Source organism: Denticeps clupeoides, chromosome 7 (assembly GCF_900700375.1).
Source record: "Denticeps clupeoides chromosome 7, fDenClu1.1, whole genome shotgun sequence".
In the NCBI taxonomy this organism is placed as follows: Eukaryota; Metazoa; Chordata; class Actinopteri; order Clupeiformes; family Denticipitidae; genus Denticeps; species Denticeps clupeoides.
This window is the reverse complement of record NC_041713.1, coordinates 8978867-8997877: the sequence shown is the minus strand read 5'-3', so window position 1 is coordinate 8997877 and position 19011 is coordinate 8978867. Positions and strand designations below refer to the sequence as shown.

General features: G+C 41.4%; 1 long non-coding RNA gene across 1 annotated transcript; it reads left to right on the top strand.

Annotated features, from left to right (window-relative positions):
• The first annotated feature begins 11348 nt into the window (after positions 1 to 11348).
• On the top strand, positions 11349 to 18529 carry LOC114793441 (uncharacterized). Its single transcript, XR_003750246.1, has 4 exons — positions 11349 to 11472; positions 15546 to 15629; positions 17443 to 17487; positions 18254 to 18529. It is a non-coding gene; the product is annotated as an uncharacterized LOC114793441 (long non-coding RNA).
• Positions 18530 to 19011: the final 482 nt, after the last annotated feature.

The following is a 19011-nucleotide window of genomic DNA, read 5'->3' as shown; positions in this document are numbered from 1 at the left end:
TGTGCCTGCTACACAGGAGAGCACATTGTAACAAAAAAAACTCTTATAGTAACAATTACAAGTATTCAATAAGTCCACAGAACTCATAGCTGCAATGTGAAGTTGTCACGATCCGGACCGGCAGGGGTTTACTCCGGATCCGGAGTCCGGACCGGAGTTTCATGTTAGTCTTGTGTAATGTTCCCTGATCGTGTTCACCTGGTGTATATTTATATAATTGTACAAAACTATCCTGTTCGTGTCTGTTCGCCGTCGGGTCATTGGGCATGTTTGTGTTCCCCTGTCTCGTGTAGTTTGTAAACCCCTGTCGTGTGAAATCGTGCGAATGCGTCCACCCGTGACAGAATGACCCGACCATGTGGACGCAGCTGATCTACGCCCCGCTGAGATCCAGGGAGCCCTGGTCGGTCGGGAGGACGTCTGTTCCATAGTTCCATGTTCAAGGTTCCATGTATGGACGTCCCCCGACGCCGCCGTCTCGTCCGGATTCCAGCGACGCACCTCCGGTAATCGCCAGTTCCCCGCCATGATCCATGTCATGTTTTTATTAGTTCCCCAAGCGTGACAGACTCTTGGCGGCCTACGAAAGCTACCGTGGGGTCGAGAGGATCTGTCACGTGGTCCATGTTCCCCCTGGCGATTCTGGAGGCGGGGGAGTACCAACGAATCCGTGCGACCGGACCTCGATGGCCTACGAAAGCTACCGTGGGGTCGAGGAGACCGGTCGCGCAGTTCAGGTGCTCCCGGCATTAACCGAGATGAGGGAGGCGGCAAACTTTCCAGCGGGGCGTACCGGAGACTGACCGGAGTGACGGTGCCTGCGGACGGCGGACAGGACGCCGGTCCCCCACGGACGAGCCGTGCTCTGGCCCGGACCTGACGACGCCGGTGCAGGACAACCGCCACTCGTCCTTATGGACTTCCTCCCCCCTTTCATGGACCGTTTTGTGGGGCACTCCCAGGTGGTAGTGCCTTTGAGGGGGGAGTACTGTCATGATCCGGACCGGCAGGGGTTGACTCCGGATCCGGAGTTTCATGTTAGTCCTGTGTAATGTTCCCTGATCGTGTTCACCTGGTGTATATTTATATAATTGTATAAAGCTATCCTGTTCGTGTCTGTTCGCCGTCGGGTCATTGTGCATGTAGATGTTCCCCTTTCTCTTGAAGTCGGTATTAAACCCCTGTCGTGTGAAATCGTGCGAATGCGTCCTCCTTTATGCCATGTCCAGCCGACCCGTGACAGAAGTAAAAATGATCATTTTATGATCATTTCTGCCCAGCCAACTGAACAAATTCAAGGTTAAGAATAGTAAAAAACGCCCCATATATACCGAATATATAAATGACTGCTAATTTTAAGACATTGATAAATAATAGTTTAAGACTGTCTGCCTAACAATAATTGATTAAATGAAATAATTACGCCACACTTATTCATGTTGTTCTCATAAAGAACTTTTCAGTATGACTATATACCAAAAATATGATTTTGCATAGTGGTAAATGTGAAGCTATTATCAAGAAATATGAGTTATACAGTGACAACACCTCAAGATATATTTTTTTAATTAACTTGTTTTTTCGATCTGTTACTAAAACTCTAAATCTTGCATAATTACTTACATTGCACCATTTTATGTACTTTATGAGTAGGAGGAAAATATTATGGAATCAACCACTATACAATTCATCAAAATCCCAAACAATACACATTTTAGTGCGGTTTTGTACAGACAATGGAATCATTTAGTGCCATGGCTACACTGACCCGTTGCCTTTCTGTTGTCTGCCTGCCGACTTTCCCAGCTAAATGCACCCTGCACCCGTTGCATGCTGAGATGGAGCACGGCGTACACACAGCTTTTACTCTCACTTACCAATTCTTGCAACTCAGCCTGCCATGTAAAAGGCTAAATTGGCCTCTGATTACAATGGAAGCAGACCATATTTTTTATGATTACCGCTGTTGCTTTTGGCCAAGATGAAAGTCTTCTTTTTTGTGTTACCATGGCAAAAAATTGGTTTCCAGCTTTGGGTGACAGAGATGAGCACAAAAGACGTGACGTTTCAAAAGAAGGAACCATTTCCAACTTGTCTGGCTCTACATTGCATGCACCCAGTTCATTACCATGTTTCTCTTTGCATGGATCAGTGCAAGGAACATAGCCTCTCTTGAGGTATTCAGCATCATTGGATGCATCCATTATTAACTGTGACCCAACAAGGGCATGGATGATGTATTCATAATGCTGCAGATAAGAGGGAGAAGTACCTGGCCATTCAAAGGGCTTTGCTCCTGTGTGCAGATCTGAGCTGTGTTTAATACAGGAGATGAATGAGATAAACAGGCTCTATAGCTAAATCCCACTAGTAATGATAATTAGACCACCATCACCCCCTTCTGCAGTGTGAACCCACTGCAGAAGGAGCAATTCTGTGGGTGTTTAAACTGAGTTATGATAATAGAACAACTTCAGTCTATTTACTTGTAATGATTATGCAGGGCGAATGCTCATGATATTCATCACAATGACATTGTTTTATTGCAGACAAAGAAATTAGCAGTTTTATTTACATGTAATAGATGAAACAGAGACATGATGAAATAGATAATAATCTACCAATATGAAATCAAATAAAAGTACACTATAAATAGAGCTTCTGTTAATTATGTACTCCTTTAGGAGTCCGAACAAGCTGGTCTGTCCTTGTATACGAAGAAAAGGACCAAAAACAAGAAAGCAAAAAGCTTCCAAAAAAAGATGGACTCATTCATTCAGGGTTACAAAAAAGGTTGTCGGTTCGAAACCCGATCAGCCAAGGTGCCACTGAGGTGCCACTGAGCAAAGTACCGTCCCCACACACTGCTCCCCGGGCGCCTGTCATGGCTGCCCACTGCTCACCAAGGGTGATGGTTAAAAGCAGAGGACACATTTCATTGTGTCACCATGTGCTGTGCTGTTTATCACAATCACTTCACTTTCAGTTTCCCTTCGCATTAGATGATGACCGTCTAGCTCTAAACAACCCACCAGAAATGGATGGAATGAAAATAATTTAAGGACACAGTTGTAAAATAGGAAACAATTATTTTTGTTGAATGACATGTCAAGAAAGTAATCTTTAAAAATAACTCAAATAACAAACAAGTTTAGTCAAAGTGGTTAGCCAGCCTGTTAACAGGCAAGCAGTCACAACACCAACCTAGGCCTCAGTTAGTTTTAAAACCCATATCCCATCCTGTGGCTCTCATACTGTGTCACAGCACATATTCAGCATCAGCGTGGGTAAACACAGGCCCAGCGCTGCCAGGGAGAGGCTGTCTCTGGCTGTCATCCCAGCAGACACGTGCACGCAAAAAAAAAAGCCATATTTTCATCCACCAATTTGCATGATTAATAGGAATGTCCGTAATTATTATGAGTCGCTCTTATCGAGGCAATTGTAGTCGGGTCTGGGAAACAGCGTGGGGCCGTTATCGGAGGCAGTTTTCCAGCGCGTGGTGACAGACGGCTGCGTAACAGCACTAAGATAGCTCACATTATCTGGCTAATTAACAACACGCAGTGGAGGAAGCCTTGATTGTACTGTATTCCATGTCTTTTTCCATCCCAATCAAAGGAGATGGTAAATGCCGATTCATAATGTCATGCGTTGTCATCACCGCACTAACAGGCTAATGTTCGCCTTTCCCTCTCCTGACCAGGATGGCCATAAAAGGTTTCAATTGTCATCCATTTACACAGCGGGGTGCACCGCTAAGCTGTTTGTGTGCCAAAGGGCTCGCTGGGGACTGACATGGCGCCAATTACCCCCCCCCCTCCCCTCAGTGTAAAGACATGAAATATTTAAATGGCTGACAGTGAAATTTGCAGTTCTTCTTTCTGCTTCAGGTATCCAGTCATTAGATCATCACTTATTAGATTATCCAGCCAACCTTTGTGTCTTTCTCCACAACAGACCGATAGTGGAGGTACCACTTGAGACCACTGGATGTGTATGAAATTCACGTTCGGATTCTTCCATGTTTAAACCCGAGCCAACCATTGAATCAGCCACCAAACCCAAATCTTTTTCCAACTCCGGCAGATTGTCCCCACTTTCTCTAATAGTGTGCCTGTTCGTTTAACAATCTAGCTGCCTGTACAGAGTGCGTCCAGGACAGGACTGCACAAAGCCCTGCTCCACCATGCTGTATAAATAAACAGTGTAAAAACACCCACCAAAAATGATTTCAAGAAAGACAAAAATAGAAATAAAGAATGATCAAACAGGTCAGCGTTTGTCAACTCGCTTCTACACCAATCAAAATTCAGTCAGAACAGGTCTGATGTCAGTGCTTCTGTCACTGTGTGCCTCTCCCCACCCCCTTGAGTTCATGGCCTGCCCCTTGTTTCATCTCACTGACTTCAAACCTTTCTCACACACACGCAAACACACACACATGCACAATCTTATTCAAAAGCTGTCAATAAATTATGGCGTGTTCAAAGCAAGCATCCATCACAGGATGAGCCAGAGCTGTCGTTTATGCAGGGCCCTGCAGCCCCAAAGCCTGGCATGACTGGTTCCCAGGAAAAAGTCCGTTTGAGAACAACTGAAATAGGCTAATATTTTACACAGGATCTCATGCAGTTCAAACACATTATGCACATTATTACGATTTCATTATTCATTATTCAAAGAACTTGAACATCCACATGTCTTCATCTACAGTTTGCGGAAATAGCATTCAGGGGGCAGTAGGCCAGTGGGATTTTATCTAATGCACCACCCAAAACAACCTTATCATAGGTTCTTGAGGACCATGATTTAGTGTATCAGATGTTTTCTTCTGTTAGGGTACTGTGTGCTGAAAGGTAACTTCGCATCTTGGTCCCAGAGGAAGCATGCTTCTCTGGAATTTCTTTTCTCTGCCTTCACTGTGCTGCTATTGAAAAATGGCTGCATTCTCAGTCTCTGTGCTTATCTCTTTCCCTCTCCCGTTTTATGTCATCTGTTGATTTAACCCTGGGTTCACTGGGAATGCGCATCCTTTATTTAATTTAACAGCTTGCGGGTTGTGTGAGACATGTTCTCTTGAGACAAATGTGTGTATGGAGGTTTGCCAGAGACAAATGTGTGTATGGAAAATGCAGAACCATTTATACACACACACACACACACAGAGAGAGAGAGAGAGAGAGAGAGAGAGAGAGAGAGAAACTGGGTTTGGCAGTCTGTCTGGTGAATCACATGTTGACTGTTTATACAGAACCTTCAGGCTTTGCTTTCTGCAGTGTCACCATATCTACACTGTATGTACACAGTGTGGTGGCCTATTCCAGTGCACATGTGTATCCTGTTTGCATGCAAATTTTATGTATCTATATATATGGAGAAAAAACTATATATTTAGGGTTACAGTGACAGATGCCAGCTGAAATAAACCCCACAGAGACAGCCACAGCCCGTAAAATAGGCCAAAGGTTAGGTGGGCTGGCAAGGCAGGGACTGTCATTGTGACTTTGAAACAAGCCTGCGGAAGAAGAGAGTTACTGATGATGTGCACATTAGTAGTGACACAGCACCAATCTTCTGTTGAAAACTTAGTGTGACACAGGAGATGACTTCATCAGGAGGAAATAGTCTCTCTCTTACCTCTTTTTTTCATTATTACTCCCTGTCTTTCTGTGTGTAAATTCTGCACACAGCTTTTTGACCTTTTTTTTGTCTTAAACTGTCTTTATTCTCTGTATGCAGTAAGCAAACAGAAAAAATACAGCACTTTCCTGAGCATCCTTTACCATGCCTTTACCTGTGACAGTGTGCCTAGAATTTAAAAGAGACACGTCAAAGGATACATGTCACTGTCAGTCAATGTTAGCCACCCTGCCAAGGTCACCAGCGAATGTACAAAAAGGCACACTCTTACACTATCACAACATTTCACACACAAAGACCCACATGTCTGAAGTGCTCTTGCTGTCAAACTTTCATATAATCTTTAAAAAAAAATAAAAAATTGGGCCAGTCCGTCCTTTTGTCTCATATTACTTAAATATGTAATACTAATACTTCTACCATTAATAATTATTACTCCTAACAATTTATTTATTTATTCAAGGAGTATAATAACAACAACAACAAAAATCAGAATAATAACTATTTCAATCTGTCATTACTTGTAGCCAACAGATGGGCAGGTTAATAGAACTATGTTGTCTAGTATTTGAGGGGTAGACACAAGGTAATGAATTAATGAACAAACAGGAATGCGCACCAAAATAATATATTGTACTTCAGGTGAATAGTAATTCTAGACTAATAAGCTAATTAGAAGGCATTGTTTAATGCCAACCCTATAACTACCAATTTATGTCTGCAAAATCAGCATCTTGATGCACCAGTGCCCAGAATCCCCTTCTGGTCCAGTTATCAAGCTCACCCAATTCATCACGTTACCGGGCCGGGAGTGTGGATGCTTCACTTGATAGGAAACCAACAGAGCTATACATAGAAAGACTGGGAACACCTGTGGGATTCACTGGGTGGTCCACTGCCTTAAAGCAAAAGGGAATGTTTGGTAACAGAGAGGCAGAGAGAATGCAGGAAACAGCCAGTTACTGACATGAAGGGAGAGATTGAGCTATTTATACCCAATAACAGTCCAGCGTGGCTTTAAAAATTGACTATTTACATAATGCGACATGCTCCGTTCAATTCCTCTTGTGCTGGTTGACCCATTTAGTGTCAGACAGCCAATATCTGATTTATGAAGCGTCCCAGGGGTGCGCTGCCAAAATATAATTCAGTGTGAAAAAAACACACACCCAATCCATAACCTTTTCTGATTCAACGCAGCCACAGTGAGGCTCCTGCATCATTACATTCCCATTTATTGCCAGGAATGGGTCATTAAAGCACCCGTACCATAGCAGGTGCTGCCTTCCACTGTTGCACATGTACAAATCAAGGTTAAACAATAGTGGAGGAGAGAGGATGAAAGCTTAAGAGTGAAAAACAAACAAAAAACAGTGGAAGTTCAGATGGAAAGGCTTATATTTATGCCAAATTATCTTTATTGCTTTAATAGTTATATTGGTAAAATCAGTAGTTTCAAACGGTCCAAAGATGGAACAATAAACAGAACTAACACCATACACAAGCACCACTACTAACAATAGTACAGCCAAAGCGAATCACCAAACACACACACCAGGAAAAGAGTTTAACACACACAACACACAAAGCAACACCTAAGCACAGAACACAACTAAAACCACACAGGTCAAGATCTCTAGCAGACCTCCTGTCTACTAATTGAGGTTTCTTTACATGCATTTCAGCAGCAGTAGCTAGTTGGTGTGGTGCTCCTCCCACAAAGGCAGCCTACAAGGAAACACCAAATAATGTCACATTCATGCATGCTGTACAACTTTTAAAAAAGGTCAGTAATTCAAATGGTTTCCATTGACAAATTTAATTGAACTCAAGTCTACAATTAATCCAAAAGCTCTATGTAAAACCTCAAGCAATGCATGTTTTCTAGGAGCATAAAATCAAAGAGAATGTAGGTGATAAATGTTAGATGACAGATGTTGACATTTTTCATTTTGGTCCATTGTTGGTCACAGAGGAAATTCAGTGACCGAACAGCAGTAGCTCCCTCAGTCTTCTGCATATGCTTTGATGTTCACTGTGGAGGGAACAGAACTAATATCATGAAGAGCAATTCACCTGCAGTTATGGGCAAAAGTGGATAACAGGGTTTGAAGAACTGTTAGATGCATGAAAAAAGCAGACACACACATACAAACAATCTGACACAGCGTGACATCAACCTGGACGTTCAGTAAATACATGAATATTGAACAGCTCTTGTGTCTTTAATCAGATTTTAAAGATCTACAAGTACTGATTCTTAATTAGAGAACCATTTAAAAACACAGAGGCAGTAATTCTGCAATCCATTGAACACTCAGCTGTGTAAAAAAAAATGCTGAAGTGAAGAAAATCAGAAGTGCATTAAGCCTAGCATCAACAACCAACATTTCCATAACCAATTAGTATGCCAGTAATAAACCCTAAGCCAAAGCTTTGCAATTATGCTAAGATTACAAGTGACCCCCATTTTAACATGTGCTGCTTTCGCAAAAAAAAACAACAAAAAAAAAATACAGGCTATGGAATTTCATTCAGGTCACGTGTATAAGTGAAACTCCTCTAGTGAATGAAAGCAAAAGAGGTTGCCTGAGTGCTTTTAGTTTAATTTCAGATAACTCAGCCTACTTTCAATACAGTGCGTCTTGCTTGTGTTCTAAATATATAAGAATCTCAACTGTTTCTTTTTTATAATTGCATTAGCTGAAGGAAATGCTGATGAACTATAAAAAGACAAAAATAGTAATGCAAACTAGGGTAAGTATAATTAATTCAACTTAGCACTGTTTGGTGATTTCAGAAATTGAAACATATTGCATTCAGGGCATTATTTTCAAACTGGCCCTAGGTGCAGCGCTACACACAAAACGTGGGGCTCGGTTGTTCGTTTAATGTCAGAGGTATCCTAAGGATTTCCACAGAATAATAGATGAAACATGAAAGTTATCTGTACCTCGTAGAAGGGTAACAAACCCCCCTATGTTAGCACGTAGTGATGAGCCCAAGGCCAGTTTGAAAATGTGTTTTGTTTAATTACAGTCAAAAAAAAAAAAAGTTTTTTTCTCTACTTCAAAGACAGGAAGTGAAACACTAGTGATAGATGATGGGTGATGATTTAATCTGCGCCCACCCACCCGGCTGTCGCAGGGCTCAGCAGGAACATTTCCCATGATCCCTCATTAATTAGCCTCTTCACATCCACACCGCCCACCGCAAAAGAAAGCTCTTTAACATTAGCATCCAATTTCCCACAGCGCCTTTGAACATTTTCAAGGATGTGGTCACTTATCTGGGTAAAACAGGATGCGGAGGTGGATCTGCTTCTCTCGTTGCCCTTTTGTGGCCGATCTGGGAGCAGCTCTGTTTATCTCAGAGCCAAACTCAATCCATGTAACCTAAGTGGCAAAACACTGACCGCAGACCTGTAAAATGATGAAAAACGGTGCCAGCACAATCCCTGAATGGTGTTTGTCTGAAAGTGAGTGATAGGGAAACTGCTGCAGTGAGGATTCCTCCTGATGCTGCAAAAAAAAAAAAAGGCTAGAGAGAGAAAGCGTTCCTGTGTCCTTTTCTCTCCCTCTTTTTCTTCTTCACCTCCCCGCTTCCTTATCTCTCTAATGCACCCTTTATCTCTGTCTTAGAGCCTAAATCCACATCCGTATTACAGGGATGTCTGTATGCAGGAAGCGCAAAGCGATTTGCAGCGTTTGAGCAGATTTCAAATTCACTTTCTCAGTCACAATGTCACGCATTGAACACTATTACTGTGCCTGCCGTGATCAGTGAGAAAGGAGGGGACAATTAATAGGAATTCTTCACAAAGTGGAAGAATAGACTAATTGTAACTGTAAGGTCAGCAGTAATGTTTGATTAAGTCTACCTCTCTTCAGTTTATGAGCAGTTTGTCAGATTATCCTCCCCCTCTTTCCAGCCCTGGCACTCATTCAGGATGCAGGACTGTAGCGGAAGTGCCAGCAGCTGCTTGGCAGCTCGGCTGGAGGCCTGCCCATCGTCTCAACAAGCCCGCTGGAGGGACGCGGCGTGAGAACCGGGCTTGTTTTCAGCAGTGGTGTGTGCCTGGGTCCATGCCCTCTCCCCTTTTCACCCACCCTAAACACCAGACTAGAGATCTGTATGTCTGCCATCAGGTTGGAATGGACATGACTGATGGACATGTAAATGAGACATGCTGGACAGTGCCACTGTTTCTGTCTTTCGTTCTCACACAGTCACTTTGCCCACAAAAGACCCTCTTAACCCCCCAGCACATATGTCTCTTTCAAGGCAGGACAGGGAGTTCACTGTTGTCAAGACACAGAACTTTTTTGAGCCAAGCAGTAAATAACAGAGACCCCATGATAAAAGAGGCCATTGTAGAGTCGGTATGAGACTGCAGTGCAGCTGCATTAGATCATAACTCCACTGTCAGCAGCATCTTTAAAATGAACATGCCGGCAGAGTGGGAGAAGCCCAATGCTTTTATTCAAAGAGTTTTATGTTTGTTTCAGTTGGCAAAATAATTTTGAAGGAGTATTCATTGTATTCCTGGATTCATATTCGTAATAGTAACAACTGAATTAAAAAAAAAATGTAATTCATAAATTAAATGTATTTCACACCATACAACCACACCACACAAGACAAAGTATCCCCATTATTAAGAATCAGGGCTAAAAAAAAATGTGCACAAACAACTCTGCTCTGATTGGCTGTGAACCCATTGCTGGCATTGTGAATTCCCAGAAATAATTTGCAGAAATGTATATTTGTCATTAATCAAGCAACCTGATTTTGTTCAGAACAATAAAAAATACTAAGTGCATGTGTTGTTTGCAGAGAGTTCAAGAAAGGCAATACAAATGAACATTACAAAAATTTCTCTCCTCACAGCAACACGAGTAGGTATATTGTAAGCGCATTGTATCTGGCCAGTAGAATTTTTTTTTGCTCCTGTTCCCCAGTCATTGACTAGATGACCGAAATTTTGTCTCTTTTACGGGATTAACAAATACGGCACAGCTATACAGGGTGGAGTTTCATACCATCCCATTTCTGCTGGTTGAAAAGAATGATGGGAGAATAATTGGCCAATGCTAGCAAATGTGATAGGCTCCACCCTAAACGAATGTATTATTACTGCAAACTTTTGAAAAAGCTCGCAAAGCCTCCATATTGCTTTTAGAATATGTAACTTGCTGAAAGCCATCTGTGTTAGGAAGCTAATCTACATTTTCAAAAGAAAATGTATTTTATGGTACACAATCCGGAGGGTCACAACACCACACATTTTATTCTCTGACCAATGCTGCAATAAAGGCTTTTGTTGCATGACTATCGCTATAATGAAGGTTTTAAAATCACGGGGACTGGAGTCGAGCGAAATAAGTGCATTGGCAAGACCTCACCTCGAATATAATGTTCAGATGCCCCGAGCCAACCCTGCCGGGTGACCCACTGCAGCTCTGATTACCGCAGGAAGTGTGTCGCACTGCACACTCGCCGCTCTTTTACAAAAGCCATCACAGGCTGGGGCTGAGTGGATGTGACTGGAAGCACAGCCTTGGCCTTGCTCTGTCTCACACACACACACACACACACACACACACACACTCTGCAGATTGACTGACAACTGGATTCATCTGCCTGCCAGGGAAATGCACAGAGAGAGGGAGCGAGAGAGCGGGGCGGGAACGATTCAGTAGGCAGCGTGTGAGCGCAAGGAAAGGAGCGGGAGAGGGACGGGAAGGCTCTCTGTTTGTGCATGTGTGAGAGGGGGGGACAAAATGAGACGGCATAAAGGGAAGGAAAGGAAAGTGTCCTGCAGGGAAGGTAGGCGCCTGCCAGAGAGCAACGGCAGCTGTGGAGTATCTGTAAGCCTGCCATATCCACGGGCTCCTGGGTAGAGCGAGAGAGACAGAGGACAAAGCGCGGCAGATTTATTTTAGCGGGGAAACAATGGGCCAGGAGCAAGGCCAACACTCTGACGCAGCGAACTTAATTTCATTAATGCCGCGCCACGTTTGACAATGATTTCTTGCAAATGAACGCAGGACAATGTGCGACGGCTCACTAATTTACCCTCTGGCGATATACATGAGGAACAGCTCAAAATAAACGCCAGTTTTGTGCCGGCATGCATGCTGCATGCAGGTGCAGCGTAACGGTGGCTTTTATTTAATGTGGCCAAGTGGCTGGACCGCTTTCCCCCCTGCTGACCCGCAGAGAGCCTTTCTCTCAGGGCTGCTCACCTAGCAGTGACGCTTTGTTTGTTTGAGCTAATTTGATCCACTATTAATAGAAATGCGCTCCTCCGAGACGAGTGTCTGCTGCTGCGGGGCACAGATTTCACCCGATCTTCCATTTGTTCCTTCCCAGCTTCCATTTCCTTTCGGTAGACCATTTATATTCTCTCACAGGCTAAAACACCATCTCTTCACATTTCAAATACCTCATGAAATCTTTAATCTGTTGTGGCGTTTTCAGATGTTGACAGGCACAGCTTTCAAATGCCATGGTTCAGAGGTACCATGCATAAGAACTGATGGCTGATGCCATCATCCAGAGTGACTTATAGTCAGTAGTTTCGGGGACAGTCCCCCAGGAGACACTCAGGGTTAAGTGTCTTGCTCAGCAACACAATGGTAAAAAGTGGGGTCTGAATTACCATTGTGGCTCCTGTTCAAAAACAGTGACCAGAATCTTAAAATATCAATATTTTACAGGGATCTGGAAAGTGTTTTAGCAACAATACAGATGTTTCTCATATCAGAAATCTTTTGTCTGCAGACCAATGTAATACTATAATTGTCTTCTAATACCATTCAATGATTTAGATTTAAATAGCCAGAAAGGCTGATGTAATTATGGCTTCTTTGATTTAGTTATGACTTATGTGCTTAATTTTAATAACAATAATTCTGAACACATAACCTCTGATACATTATATAAAATGTCGGGCTCAGTTTCTAATCTCTGATTGGTTGACCTGTTTTGTGGTCTGCCTAACAAGACTAATTTAAACAGACTCATGACTTATGACATTTGGCGACAGTGCATAAGGGCAACACAAGTCACAAAATGCCTATGGGCACCGGTTTCAGATCCTCAGCGATGTGCTATCAGTATGATAAAACCTTCCCTCGGGTTACATTACATGTTTATATATATATATATATATATATATAACATTCGTTCAATTGTTAGTAGGGAATGTGTTAATATTAGGATGCAATTCTCAACAAAAAAAATGGGACATTTCATTGTACGAGTCTTCAGCATAACTAGCATCATATGCTAATACACCTTTGTATAAAAGCTCCATAGACTCTGGATCAATAAATTAGACAGGTACTTCTCAGAAAAGACTAGCTGTTTTTTAAAAGCACATTATAACATATTGGGAATGCTTCCAGAAGACATAGAACATAGTTGTACAACTATAACACAAGGACATTTTTAATTATGTGTGGATATTGATGGCCAACCCCATAAGACATTTACCAATTCATAAACTGGTTCTTTAAATTTACAAATATATATTTGTACTTGCTGATGAAAAAGAAATGAAAAGAAGTATGTTTTCAGTACAAGACCAATGCTGTACTGCAGAATCAAATACTAATGTTGTAGGGTAAAACCTTCTAAACAAACCAGGAAACCAAATACATTGAGGCACTTTTAAAATCTTGCTCGATAATCTCCCCGTTACAATACAGTGTCATCGCTTAGGCTTTTATAGTTAATTGTCCATCACCCGTGGCCCGAGAGAATCATCCATTAAACAAAAAGTATTATTAATGTTGCGATGAGATCCACCAGCCCACTCACTGTCAAGTGACTAATCACAGTACCCTGGCAGCATGAAAAGGGAGAGCGTTTTACAGAGTATGAATAAGTCAACAGGCTTGTGTTCATGTATGCAAGAAAAATCTGTGCCAGCAGCATTGGAGCATTTTGTAATATTAATCATGATGTTACAGACACTGCTGTAATGCACGGTTTTGCTTGCACATTTCATTTCGTTTTTGAAAAATGGATTGAAGACATTCAGACATTATCTTTTAGTCTAGAACTTTTTATTCTTGTTAGAATTTTGTTCATATTTCTTTGTGCTATTATTGAATTCCATTGAAGGATGTCTTAATCAAAAGTAATACATTGAACATGATAAGGGAAAGAGAAAGAGCTTTTCTTTAATGTTGCTTAAAAAGAATACTGTTTCAATTTATTCACATTTATGGTATATATATTTTACATTTATAGCATTTGGCACACAAGTGCTTTAAAATGTCCATCATAGAAATCCCTCTTTTGGTTAACTAGAGATGATCTGTAAATACCATTAGCTTAATAATTCAATAAATAAATGTAGAGTGCATCCAAAAAGTATTCACTTTTTCCACATTTTGTTATGTTAGAGCCTTATTCCAAAATTGATTAAGTGGATTTTTTCCTCAGAATTGTACACACAATACGTCATAATGACAATGTGAAAAAGGTTACTTGAGGTTTTGGCAAATTTATAAAAAAAAAAAAAAAGCACATGAATATAATTATTCACAGCCTTTGCCATGAAGCTCAAAACTGAGCTCAGGTGCCTCCTGGTTCCCCTGATCTTCCTTGAGATGTTTCTGCAGCTTAATTGGAGTCCAGCTGTGGAAGAAACAGTTGATTGGACCTGATTTGGAAAGACACACGTCTGTCTATTTAAGGTCCCACATTTAACAGTTCACAAACCAAGCATGTCTGTAGACCTCTGAGACAGGATTATCTTGTGGCATAAATCTGGGGAGGGTTACAGAAAATTTTCATCTGCTTTGAAGGTCCCAATGTGAACTGTCAAAACCATCAGGACTCCCTAAACCACCCTAAACTGAAAGATTAGGGCTGAAGGACCTACTTCAGTGATGTGACGAAGAACCCCATGATCACTCTGTCAGAGCACCAGATGTCCTCTGTGGACAGAGGAGAACCTGCTAGAAGGAGAGAGGCCACGCCTTAGTAAGAAGGCACGCCTTAGTAAAAGGCACATGGCAACCCAAAAACTAGTCAGGATAGAGGGAAAGATGAATGCAACAATGTACAGAGACATCCTGGATGAAAATCTCAGACTGGGGTGACTGTTCCTCTTTCAACAAGACAAGGACCCTGAGCACACATCCAAGATATCAAAGAAGTGGCATCAGGACTACTCTGTGATGTCCTTGAGTGGCCCAGCCAGAGCCCTGACTTCAATCCAATTGAACATGTCTGGAGAGATCTTAAAGTGAAAGTGATTGTCATTGTGACACACTGCAGCACAGCACACATTCACTCAACGAAATGTGTCCCCTGCTTTTAACCATCACTCTTAGTGCGCAGTGGGCAGCCATACCGGGGAGCAGTGTGTGGGATGGTGCTTTGCTCAGTGTCACGTTGGCGGATTGGGATTCAAACCAGCAAGCTTATGGTTACGGGGGCCGCTTCTTTATCCGCTAAGCCACCACTGCCCCATTAAAATTGCTGTGCACTGACATTTCCCATCCACCCTGATTGAGCTTGAATGATGCTGCAAAGAGAAATTGGTCAAACAGGCCAAGGATAGGTGTGCCAAGCTTGTGCATCATATTCAAAAAGACTGGATGCTATAATTGCTTCAAAGAATTGAGGCTGTGAATATTTATGTACATGTGCTTTCTCCGTTGCAAAAAACCTCAAGTAAACTTCTGTCATGTTGTCATTAGGGGGTGTTGTGTTGTAATCCATTTGGAATAAGGCTGTAGCATAACAAAGTGTGGAAAAAGTGATGCACTGCAAATACTTTCCAGATGCACTGTACATAAGGGGCCTTTTTAATAAAAGAATTTACTTAGAAGGAAGGTTTTTAGGTTGCATTTCTAATGTCTTTCCATTCCACCATCAAGGAGCCAAGACAGAGAAGAGTCTAGATGAATACTTTCCTGGTACCTCAACAGATGCCGGGCAGTGGTGGCTTTAGCGGTTTAGAGGTAGGTGGTAGTAGCCTAGTGGGTAACACACTCGCCTATGAACCAGAAGACCCGGGTTCAAATCCCACTTACTACCATTGTGTCCCTGAGCAAGACACTTAACCCTAAGTTGCTCCAGGGAGACTGTCCCTGTAACTACTGATTGTAAGTCGCTCTGGATAAGGGCGTCTGATAAATGCTGTAAATGTAAATGTAAATGTAAATGTAAGGAAGGTAATAAGAAGGTTGCCGGTTCAAATCCCGATCCAAGGTGCCACTGAGCAAAGCACCGTCCCCACACATTGCTCCCTGGGCACCTGTCACGGCTGGCCACTGCTCACCAAGGGTGATGGTTAAAAGCAGATGACACATTTTGTTGTGTGCAGTGATTACATTATGAGGAGGAATCCACAAAGATGAATAGCAGTTCAGCTAAACTTACAGTTTTAAAGTTGTTGCTGGACAGGATTATATTTCGCACTCTTCACTCCTTCACAGAGTTTGAAAGGTCAGGAGACCATTCCCATATCGCTTTATTCTGAGGAAAGCGACTTTCCAGAACATGAAATACTAAACAGTTTATTCCTGCTAATCTTAAAGAATTCTAGTGAATCACAAATGATACAGAGAAATGTGGCTAACATCCCCGTCAAAATAGAACACATAGCAAAGATTACTGGGTGGGCAACCCACAAATTTCAATGATAGGGAAAGAACTGGATTTATGGTTTGCAGACAACTTACATTTTGCACATTCTCCATCTATTTTCCAGTAAAATATGATTTTTTTTCACACTATTGTAAAGAATATTTGCCATATTTAGTGTTGCAAGTTTTTTACTTTTTTACAGACCACATCAAATTTATACAATAACAAAAGTTTAACTTTGCTTCATCATAACTATAAAAAATATTTCACATAAAGATACATTTATGCCCCTGTTTTTGTTATATTTGATAAATAGCCTGCAACACTCATTGAAGCAGGCCTGTCACTGTAATTGTGGGGCTGTTAGTCTGGCGTATCTTTTCAGCAGTCTGCAGCATTCAGCAGCCAAAAAGCTTTCTATATATAGATAAGGACACAGGAACTTCACATGTTCGCTACGGAGTAAATAAGACTGAGAAGTATTTGATATGTTGTAAACAATGCCACAAACAATTTTGTAAAACTTTCCTGTCACCTAAGCATGAAAGATTCTGTTGGTTTAAAGCCAAAGGTCGTTTCTATTGAGTTATCTGAGACACATTGCTTTGACTTCAATGTCGTTCCGAGTTGCTGAAAAAAAGGCCTAGTCGGTTTTTGTGAAACATTTTTTATATTCCCACTAAACATTAAACGTCTGATGGATGAGCAAATCATGTCTTTATTGTGTCCATCGGTCCAAGACCAATTCTGGACTTTTACACAATGTTCAAACTGTGTCCCCTATTTTGACATCTAAGTATAACCCCCACTTGGACGGCAATATGTAGTCAAACACAGACATCATGGGGACATCTGACACAGGTGCAAGAAATTGACATTATTAATGAATATCCCACTGAGTATGGACACGATGAAGCGACATCTTTTTCAGGTCATTTTTGCACATCTGCTGTTGGTCCTCTGACTGTGATGCTGTAAAACTGTGTTTCCTGGAGTAGTGAAAAAATAGGCGTCTGTGCCTTTAAGATGAGTCAAAACACAAAACAAAATTCAGTGGGTAGTACTGATGCACCCCTAATTGTTGTAATGACATAATTTCAGATTTATTATTTATCTTCTAATGCTACCCTAATCTGTTAAAGTTTGTCATTTGATAATTTCTAAATTAAACTTTCTGTGGTGCAGATGCAGTGACAGATGGAAGATGCACATTTCCATTGCCTTGGGAGGGTAAGTGCTGATCTATTGGCAGTGTGAGATGACAGGACACTGAGCAAAAGCCAGAGACAGACTTAAAACTACAACTTTCTCTCTTCATCTACTTTTCTCTCTGACCATACAATATGTTTTTCAAATATAGCAGTGGCTTGTTTTTCTACTGTCAATATCCACACATCATAAAGCCTTTATTTTGGTTGATACTGTTCCTACATATATCATTCACATTTATGTTTTTTCTTAAGGCTGTCCCACAAGCTGAGCCCATTTTTCATGGTGGCTATGGCAAGAAAATTAGATAGCCCTTGCTAAGCTGTGTTGATAACAATCAACTTGATTACTTTACTTGATTAATAACTTGAATAACTTGATTTCCTCTCCTGTTGATTTTAAAAATACAACTCCAAATGTCTACCAAAGCAATATTTAATATTTGCTGTGTTGGTTTAGTATTAATCTAGTATTGGTTGTAGATGCATAGGCAACCTGTAACAACGGCAAGCTGACGGGGGAAGGAAGCCCAGAGGCGGGACATGATGGGTATAAGGATTTCATTAAATAATAAATTAACAATGGCGCGATGGCTGAAAACAGGGGGGAATAATGGGGAGAACAAAAGCTAGCCCACAGGCATGTGGCGATTTCCAGAACTCAAACTATGCACATACATAAGTTACCAGGTTCGCACCACAGTTCACCAAAGAGTTCACTAAAATGTCGCCGCTCCAGAGGGGCAGAGTCACAGGCTTTAATCACTCGTCTTTTTCTACTCGTGCAGATGGAGTCATGAAATTTGATGGGACAACCACAGAGGGTGTGTGCTTCAGAGCATTTAAAGAATGCACCTCAAAGATGTGGAGGTGGAGGACACGCAGCCGTCTCAACTGTTGTATTGTATTGTATCTATATATTGGATATAGTGAATGTAATTAATAAAAATGGAAAGTGACCATGGATTTTTTTTTGTAAAGCATGATGTGTTTAACTGAAACATGTATATCTGTAATTCCAGAAGGTGGAGGACCTGTTAAAATAAAAACAAGTTTTAAATGCATATGCCTATCCAGATGCATACAACAATGAAAAGCATTACCAGTTCAAAACTGCTGCTGAGACAATCAAATAAAGCTGTTGGAAAATTACCTGAAACAGTACACCACCTCCTTAAACATTTTGCACAAAACCTAGAAACAGCAGAGCTGTTATCTAAAATTATATCTAAAATGAGTTTAAATTTTGTGTGGAAAAGACGTTCACAATGACCTCATTTGGTCTAGAATTAGACTTTATACTGAGGTCCTGCTGATGTAAATACTGGACGTTTGAAAGGCAAAAAAAAAAAACACGTCATCTGATGTCACAGTCTGCACCTTCAAACGTGCAAAGATGACCCAAAGATGAAAAAATGTCTATGAGCAGTGGGTTTGCCTGTATCGCACTGAGCAATGTTATTCTATTTTTCTGTTCACCAAGAACACACAATAATCTGTGCAAGTGTTTATTATATTCTAATGATTGCAAACTGCAATCGTTTGT